The following is a 10,000-nucleotide window of genomic DNA, read 5'->3' as shown; positions in this document are numbered from 1 at the left end:
AATGACGGTCAGGATATGAATCGAGGTCTCCATGTTGCGCTTAAGAGCTTCACAGAGCATTGGTGGTATAGTGGTGAGCATAGCTGCCTTCCAAGCAGTTGACCAGGGTTCGATTCCCAGCCAATGCAGAGCATGAGATATTCACTAGGTTTAGGGGCTGGGTGTCATTTCAAGCGTATTACATTGGAATCAATGTCCTAGATAGTGGAAGTCAGATTTGCTCTTAGTTTTTGCAGGTTTTCTAAATGAAGTGCGATATTGAGCCAACTAGTGAATATCACAACAGATACGCAGTCCACCGCTAATCCATTCAGCCACCTCGCCCCGCGCCCAAGAGGTGGCTGTTTGCAACCAGTGGCCAGAGATCTGCCCTGAGCTTGTTAAAAGATCTGCAAAAGGGCCTATCCGCGATGAACCCGGGACCTCTCGCACCCAAAGCGGGAATCATACCCCTCACCAACGAGCCTTAGACAAGAATAAAATTGTTTTGCTTTCAGCAGCGCAATTACAATGAGGATATCAATTGTTCTTGTCCATGGTGCTTGGAAAGATTGAACCCATGTGAGTGTTTGTGCTATACCTGAGAGCATAGCAGTCTTCCAAACTGTTGACAGGCTTCAGTTCAAATCTTTGTATTTCATCTGCTGTGTCTTTCACATTCTGTCTTCTAACCTGTTAGGCTAGGGGGCAGCATTTGCACGCCTGGATAAAAAAATGTACCCGATTTAATCTGGTTACTAATCCTACCCAGTAACTAGAATATGCATATACTTATTATATATGGATAGAAAACACTCTAAAGTTTCTAAAACTGTTTGAATGGTGTCTGTGAGTATAACAGAACTCATTTGGCAGGCAAAACCCTGAGACATTTTCTGACAGGAAGTGGAAACCTGATGTGTTGTATTACCCTTAAACCCATCCCATTGAAAAACACAGGGGCTGAGGAATATTTTGGCACTTCCTATTGCTTCCACTCAGATGTCACCAGCCTTTACAAAGTGTTTTGAGTCTTCTGGAGGGAGATCTGACCGAACAAGAGCCATGGAACGATGATGTCCCATTAGACACCTGCGCGCGAGTCATGTTGGGCACCTCGCTCCAACACGCTATAAAAGAGTATGCATTCGTCCACCTTGAATATTATTCATGTTCTGCTAAAAAGGCCCTAATGATTTATGCTATACAACGCTTGACATGTTTGAACGAACGTAAATATATTTTTTCCCCTCGTTCATGACGGAAGTCCGGCTGGCTTAGATCATGTGCTAACAAGACGGAGATTTTTGGACATAAATGATGAGCTTTTTTGAACAAAACTACATTCGTTATGGACCCGTGATACCTGGAAGTGACATCTGATGAAGAGAATCAAAGGTAATGGATTATTTACATAGTATTTTCGATTTTAGATCTCCCCAACATGACGCCTAGTCTGTATCGCGAACGCCGTATTTTTCGGGCGCAGTGCTCAGATTATTGCAAAGTGTGATTTCAGCAAGGTTATTTTTAAATCTGGCTAGTTGATGCGCTCAAGAGATGTAAATCTATAATTTTTAAATGACAATATAATATTTTACCAATGTTTTCTAATTTTAATTATTTAATTTGTGACGCTGACTTGACTGCCGAGTTATTGGAGGAAACGATTTCCTCAACATCAATGCCATAGTAAAACGCTGTTTTTGGATATAAATATGAACTTGATAGAACTAAAAATGCATGCATTGTGTAAATATAATGTCCTAGGAGTGTCATCTGATGGAGATTGTAAAAGGTTAGTGCATCATTTTAGCTGGTTTTATGGTTTTGGTGACCCTGTCTTTGACTTGACAAAACATTACACACAACTCTTGTAAATGTACTGTCCTAACATACTCTAAATTTATGCTTTCGGCCGTAAAACCTTTTTGAAATCGTAAAACGTGGTTAGATTAAGGAGATGTTTATCTTTCAAAGGGTGTAAAATAGTTGTATGTTTGAAAAATTTGAATTTTGACATTTATTTGGATTCAAATTTGCCGGTCTTGAAATGCACCTGCTGTTGATGGAGTGCACCACGGGTGGCACGCTAGCGCCCCACCTAGCCCATAGAGGTTAAGTCCGCGACAGCAAACTGATGATGAGTGTTGACAAATGAATATTGAGCAAAATGAGGTCAATTAATATTTTAAAAGAGAAAATGAAAAAATAAAACTTAAAAAAGAATGGAGCTCATTTATTTTGAGTCGATTGATGCATCAGTACGTGAATCAAAGTAAACGAACGTAAAAAATACCCATTCAAATCGATCAGTTTTCAACTAGAGAGATTGAAACGCGTCGTATCTGTCTCAAGCCTCCGTAACTGTTTGTGTTACAACTCCACATCTGCAATAAATGGTGGTGGAGCTAGAGCGGTGTTTGTCAAACCATGAGACATACCAATAATCGGTATTCTCACAAAAACATCTGTAGCATCTGAACCGTTTGACCTACAACATCGATGACCACTCCCTGAAAGGGGGGAGACCCTCACGAACACGGTGGTGTTCTCAATTTGTCTCTACGTCCCCCACAAGTGTCAGGGGACTCGTCTGAAGTCGGAACCCTCTATGTGCAAACATCTGTTTGTAGAATCCAAAATCTTTGGGCTACAAACTAATGTGACCCCACTTGTCACAATGTTCTCCGTTTTGCCCTACGTTTTCCACAAGTGTCACGGGACTAATCTGAAGGTAACAGGTACTGATTAAAATGATAGATTTTTTAACCAGGGACCTCTCGCACCCCTAAGCCATAATAGTACAACTATACCAACGATCCGTTTGGTCAAAGAATTTTCACTTTCCACAAAAATGACGGTCAGGATATGAATCGATGTCTCCATGTTGCTTAAGAGCTTCACATAGCATTGGTGGTATAGTGGTGAGCATAGCTGCCTTCCAAGCAGTTGACCAGGGTTCGATTCCCAGCCAATGCAGAGCATGAGATATTCACTAGGTTTAGGGGCTGGGTGTCATTTCAAGTGTATTACATTGGAATCAATGTCCGTGTTAGTGGAAGTCAGATTTGCTCTTAGTTTTTGCAGGTTTTCTAAATGAAGTGCGATATTGAGCCAACTAGTGAATATCACAATAGATACGCAGTCCATCGCCTAAACCATTCAGCCACCTCGTCCTGCGCCCAAGAGGTGGCTGTTTGCAACCAGGGCCAGAGATCTGCCGTCTGAGCTTGTTAAAAGATCGCAAAAAGGGCTCATCCGCGATTTGAACCCCGACCCCGCACCCAAAGCGAGAATCATACCCCCAGACCAACGAGCCTTAGACAAGAATAAAATTGTTTTGTTTCATGCGGATTACAATGAGGATATCAATTGTTCTTGTCCATGGTGCTTGGAAAGATTGAACCTCATGTGAGTGTTTGTGCTATACTTGTGAGCATAGCAGTCTTCCAAACTGTTGACCAGGCTTCGGTTCAAATCTTTGTATTTCATCTGGTGTCTTTCACATTCTTAACCTGTTAGGGCTAGGGGGCAGCATTTGCACGCTGGATAAAAAAATGTACCCGATTTAATCTGGTTACTAATCCTACCCAGTAACTAGAATATGCATATACTTATTATATATGGATAGAAAACACTCTAAAGTTTCTAAAACTGTTTGAATGGTGTCTGTGAGTATAACAGAACTCATTTGGCAGGCAAAACCCTGAGACATTTTCTGACAGGAAGTTGAAACCTGATGTGTTGTATTACCTTTAAACCTATCCCATTGAAAAACACAGGGGCTGAGGAATATTTTTGGCACTTCCTATTGCTTCCACTAGATGTCACCAGCCTTTACAAAGTGTTTTGAGTCTTCTGGAGGGAGATCTGACCGAACAAGAGCCATGGAACGATGATGTCCCATTAGACACCTGGCCCAGTTCATTTTGGTACCCTCGTTCCAATACGCTATAAAAGAGTATGCATTCGTCCACCTTGAATATTATTCATGTTCTGGTTAAAAAGGCCCTAATGATTTATGCTATACAACGTTTGACATGTTTGAACGAACGAATATATTTTTTCCCCTCGTTCATGACGAAAGTCCGGCTGGCTTAGATCATGTGCTAACAAGACGGAGAGTTTTGGACATAAATGATGAGCTTTTTTGAACAAAACTACATTCGTTATGGACCTGTGATACCTGGAAGTGACATCTGATGAAGAGAATCAAAGGTATGGATTATTTACATAGTATTTTCGATTTTAGATCTCCCCAACATGACGTCTAGTCTGTATCGCATACGCCGTATTTTTCTGGGCGCAGTGCTCAGATTATTGCAAAGTGTGATTTCCCAGTAAGGTTATTTTTAAATCTGGCAAGTTGATTATGCGTTCAAGAGATGTAAATCTATAATTCTTTAAATGACAATATAATATTTTACCAATGTTTTCTAATTTTAATTATTTAATTTGTGACGCTGACTTGACTGCGGGTTATTGGAGGGAAACGATTTCCTCAACATCAATGCCATAGTAAAACGCTGTTTTTGGATATAAATATGAACTTGATAGAACTAAAAATGCATGCATTGTGTAACATAATGTCCTAGGAGTGTCATCTGATGGAGATTGTAAAAGGTTAGTGCATCATTTTAGCTGGTTTTATGGTTTTGGTGACCCTGTCTTTGACTTGACAAAACATTACACACAACTCTTGTAAATGTACTGTCCTAACATACTCTAAATTTATGCTTTCGCGTAAAACCTTTTTGAAATCGTAAAACGTGGTTAGATTAAGGAGATGTTTATCTTTCAAAGGGTGTAAAATAGTTGTATGTTTGAAAAATTTGAATTTTGACATTTATTTGGATTCAAATTTGCCGGGTCTTGGAAATGCACCTGCTGTTGATGGAGTGCACCACGGGTGGCACGCTAGCGTCCCACCTAGCCCATAGAGGTTAAGCCGCCAGCAAACTGATGATGAGTGTTGACAAATGAATATTGAGCAAAATGAGGTCAATTAATATTTTAAAAGAGAAAATGAAAAATAAAACTTAAAAAGAATGGAGCTCATTTATTTTGAGTCGATTGATGCATCAGTACGTGAATCAAAGTAAACGAACGTAAAAATACCCATTCAAATCGATCAGTTTTCAACTAGAGAGATTGAAACGCCGCCGTATCTGTCTCAAGCCTCCGTAACTGTTTATGTTACAACTCCACATCTGCAATAAATGGTGGTGGAGCTAGAGCGGTGTTTGTCAAACCATGAGACATACCAATAATCGGTACATCTCACAAAAACATTTGTAGCATCTGGAACCGTTTGACCTACAACATCGTATGACCACTCCCTGGAAAGGAGACCCCACGAACACGGTGGTGTTCTCAATTTGTCTCTACGTCCCCCACAAGTGTCAGGGGACTCGTCTGAAGTCGGAACCCTCTATGTGCAAACATCTGTTTGTAGAATCCAAAATCTTTGGGCTACAAACTAATGTGACCCCACTTGTCACAATGTTCCCGTTTTGCCCTACGTTTTCCACAAGTGTCACGGGACTAATCTGAAGGTAACAGGTACTGATTAAAATGATAGATTTTTTAACCAGGGACCTCTCGCACCCTAAGCCATAATAGTACAACTATACCAACGATCCGTTTGGTCAAAGAATTTTCACTTTCCACAAAAATGACGGTCAGGATATGAATCGATGTCTCCATGTTGCTTAAGAGCTTCACATAGCATTGGTGGTATAGTGGTGAGCATAGCTGCCTTCCAAGCAGTTGACCAGGGTTCGATTCCCAGCCAATGCAGAGCATGAGATATTCACTAGGTTTAGGGGCTGGGTGTCATTTCAAGTGTATTACATTGGAATCAATGTCCTTAGTGGAAGTCAGATTTGCTCTTAGTTTTTGCAGGTTTTCTAAATGAAGTGCGATATTGAGCCAACTAGTGAATATCACTATAGATACGCAGTCCATCGCCTAAACCATTCAGCCACCTCGTCCCGCGCCCAAGAGGTGGCTGTTTGCAACTCCAGTGGCCAGAGATCTGCCTGTCTGAGCTTGTTAAAAGATCTGCAAAAGGGCTCATCCGCGATTTGAACCCCGGACCTCTCGCACCCAAAGCGAGAATCATACCCCTAGACCAACGAGCCTTAGACAAGAATAAAATTGTTTTGCTTTCCCGCGGCAATTACAATGAGGATATCAATTGTTCTTGTCCATGGTGCTTGGAAAGATTGAACCTCATGTGAGTGTTTGTGCTATACTTGTGAGCATAGCAGTCTTCCAAACTGTTGACCAGGCTTCAGTTCAAATCTTTTGTATTTCATCTGCTGTGTCTTTCACATTCTGTCTTCTTAACCTGTTAGGGCTAGGGGGGCAGCATTTGCACGCCTGGATAAAAAAATGTACCCGATTTAATCTGGTTACTAATCCTACCCAGTAACTAGAATATGCATATACTTATTATATATGGATAGAAAACACTCTAAAGTTTCTAAAACTGTTTGAATGGTGTCTGTGAGTATAACAGAACTCATTTGGCAGGCAAAACCCTGAGACATTTTCTGACAGGAAGTTGAAACCTGATGTGTTGTATTACCTTTAAACCTATCCCATTGAAAAACACAGGGGCTGAGGAATATTTTGGCACTTCCTATTGCTTCCACTAGATGTCACCAGCCTTTACAAAGTGTTTTGAGTCTTCTGGAGGGAGATCTGACCGAACAAGAGCCATGGAACGATGATGTCCCATTAGACACCATGCCGCGAGTTCATGTTGGGTACCTCGTTCCAATACGCTATAAAAGAGTATGCATTCGTCCACCTTGAATATTATTCATGTTCTGGTTAAAAAAGGCCCTAATGATTTATGCTATACAACGCTTGACATGTTTGAACGAACGTAAATATATTTTTTCCCCTCGTTCATGACGAGAAGTCCGGCTGGCTTAGATCATGTGCTAACAAGACGGAGATTTTTGGACATAAATGATGAGCTTTTTTGAACAAAACTACATTCGTTATGGACCTGTGATACCTGGAAGTGACATCTGATGAAGAGAATCAAAGGTAATGGATTATTTACATAGTATTTTCGATTTTAGATCTCCCCAACATGACGTCTAGTCTGTATCGCAACGCCGTATTTTTCTGGGCGCAGTGCTCAGATTATTGCAAAGTGTGATTTCCCAGTAAGGTTATTTTTAAATCTGGCAAGTTGATTATGCGTTCAAGAGATGTAAATCTATAATTCTTTAAATGACAATATAATATTTTACCAATGTTTTCTAATTTTAATTATTTAATTTGTGACGCCTGACTTGACTGCCGGTTATTGGAGGGAAACGATTTCCTCAACATCAATGCCATAGTAAAACGCTGTTTTTGGATATAAATATGAACTTGATAGAACTAAAAATGCATGCATTGTGTAACATAATGTCCTAGGAGTGTCATCTGATGGAGATTGTAAAAGGTTAGTGCATCATTTTAGCTGGTTTTATGGTTTTGGTGACCCTGTCTTTGACTTGACAAAACATTACACACAACTCTTGTAAATGTACTGTCCTAACATACTCTAAATTTATGCTTTCGCCGTAAAACCTTTTTGAAATCGTGAAACGTGGTTAGATTAAGGAGATGTTTATCTTTCAAAGGGTGTAAAATAGTTGTATGTTTGAAAAATTTGAATTTTGACATTTATTTGGATTCAAATTTGCCGGTCTTGAAATGCACCTGCTGTTGATGGAGTGCACCAATGGTGGCACGCTAGCGTCCCACCTAGCCCATAGAGGTTAAGCCGCGACAGCAAACTGATGATGAGTGTTGACAAATGAATATTGAGCAAAATGAGGTCAATTAATATTTTAAAAGAGAAAATGAAAAATAAAACTTAAAAAGAATGGAGCTCATTTATTTTGAGTCGATTGATGCATCAGTACGTGAATCAAAGTAAACGAACGTAAAAATACCCATTCAAATCGATCAGTTTTCAACTAGAGAGATTGAAAACGCGTCAGTATCTGTCTCAAGCCTCCGTAACTGTTTATGTTACAACTCCACATCTGCACTAAATGGTGGTGGAGCTAGAGCGGTGTTTGTCAAAACCATGAGACATACCAATAATCGGTATTCTCACAGAAACATTTGTAGCATCTGAACCGTTTGACCTACAACATCGTATGACCACTCCCTGAAAGGGAGACCCTCACGAACACGGTGGTGTTCTCAATTTGTCTCTACGTCCCCACAAGTGTCAGGGGACTCGTCTGAAGTCGGAACCTCTATGTGCAAACATCTGTTTGTAGAATCCAAAATCTTTGGGCTACAAACCAATGTGACCCCCACTTGTCACAATGTTCTCGCTTTGCCCTACGTTTTCCAGCAAGTGTCACGGGACTAATCTGAAGGTAACAGTGGTACAGATTAAAATGATCGATTTTTTAACCAGGGGACCTCGCACAACCATAAGAGTACAACCATACCAACGATCCGCTTGGTCAAAGAATTTTCACTTTCCACAAAAATGACGGTCAGGATATGAATCGAGGTTCTCCATGTTGCTTAAGAGCTTCACATAGTATTGGTGGTATAGTGGTGAGCATAGCTGCCTTCCAAGTGCAGCTGACCAGGGTTCGAACCCCAGCCAATGCAGAGCATGAGATATTCACTGGGTTTAGGGGCTTTGGTGTCATTTCAAGTGTATTATATTGGAATCAATGTCCTTGTTAGTGGAAGTCAGATTTGTTCTTAGTTTTTGCAGGTTTTCTAAATGAAGTGCGATATGAGCCAACTAGTGAATATCACAACAGATAAGCGAAGTCCATCGCCGAACCCAACCAGTGGCCAGAGAGATCTGCCTGTCTGAGCTTGTTAAAAGATCTGCAAAAGGGCTCATCCGGGAGAACTCGACCTCGCACAAACGAGAATCATACCCCTAGACCAACGAGGCCCCAGGGACAAGAATAAAATTGTTTTGCTTTCAGCGGCAATTACAATGAGATATCAATTGTTCTTGTCCATGGTGCTTTGGAAAGATCGAACCTCATGGGAGTGTTTGTGCTATACTTGTGAGCATAGCTGTCTTTCCAAACTGTTGACCAGGCTTGAGTTCGTAAACTTTTTATTTCATCTGCTGTGTCTTTCACATTCTGTCTTCTTAAGCCAACGCTAAACTGATGTATGAGTGCTGACAAATGAATATTGAGCAAAATGGAGGTCAATTAATATTTTAAAAGAGAAAATGAAAAATAAAACTTAAAAAGAATGGAGCTCATTTATTTTTGAGTCGATTGGATGCATCAGCACGAGAATCAAAGCAAACGTAATAGAAAAAATACCAGTATTCAAATTCGATCAGTTTTCAACTAGAGAGTTGAAATCGCCGTGGAATGTCAAGCCTCCGTAACTGTTATGCTACAACCCCACATCTGCAATAAATGGTGGTGGAGCTTAGAGCGAAGAGCTTGTCAAAACCAAGGAGACAGCGCTAACAATCGGTCTCACAAAAACATCTGCAGCATCTGGAACCGCTTGACCTACCAACATCGTATGACCACTTCGAAAGGAGACCCTCACGAACACGGTGGTGTTCTCAATTGATCTCACGTCCCCACAAGTGTCAGGGGACTCGTCTGAAGTCGGAACCCTCTAGCGCAAAACATCTGTTTGTAGAATCCAAAATCTGTTACAAACTAATGTGACCCCACTTGTCACAATGTGTTCTCCGTTTTGCCTCTAATGCTTTCCACAAGTGCCGGACTAATCTGAAGGTAACAGGTACTGACAAAATGATAGATTTTTAACCAGGACCTCTCGCATTCTAAGCCATAATAGTACAACTATACCAACGATCCGCTTGGTCAAAGAATTTTCTGTTTTCCACAAAATGACGGTCAGATATTGAATCGATGTTTCCATGTTGCTTTCAAGAGCTTCACATAGCATTGGTGGTATAGCAGGAGCATAATGCCTTCCAAGCAGTTGACCAGGGTTTCATCTCTCGCCAATGCAGAGCATGAGATAT

General features: G+C 40.7%; 3 non-coding genes across 3 annotated transcripts; all 3 read left to right on the top strand.

The window, feature by feature from the left end:
• The first annotated feature begins 56 nt into the window (after window positions 1-56).
• trnag-ucc (transfer RNA glycine (anticodon UCC)) lies at window positions 57-128 on the top strand. The gene has a single exon. It is a non-coding gene; the product is annotated as a tRNA-Gly (tRNA).
• A 2,761-nt stretch (window positions 129-2,889) lies between these two features.
• Window positions 2,890-2,961, top strand: trnag-ucc (transfer RNA glycine (anticodon UCC)). The gene has a single exon. It is a non-coding gene; the product is annotated as a tRNA-Gly (tRNA).
• Window positions 2,962-5,709: 2,748 nt separating this feature from the next.
• trnag-ucc (transfer RNA glycine (anticodon UCC)) lies at window positions 5,710-5,781 on the top strand. Its single transcript has one exon. It is a non-coding gene; the product is annotated as a tRNA-Gly (tRNA).
• The last annotated feature ends 4,219 nt before the right edge of the window (window positions 5,782-10,000 follow it).

This window comes from Salmo salar, unplaced genomic scaffold, assembly GCF_905237065.1.
Source record: "Salmo salar unplaced genomic scaffold, Ssal_v3.1, whole genome shotgun sequence".
Taxonomy (NCBI): Eukaryota; Metazoa; Chordata; class Actinopteri; order Salmoniformes; family Salmonidae; genus Salmo; species Salmo salar.
Note: the sequence above shows the minus strand (reverse complement) of the source record. Positions and strands in the feature narration are given on the sequence as shown.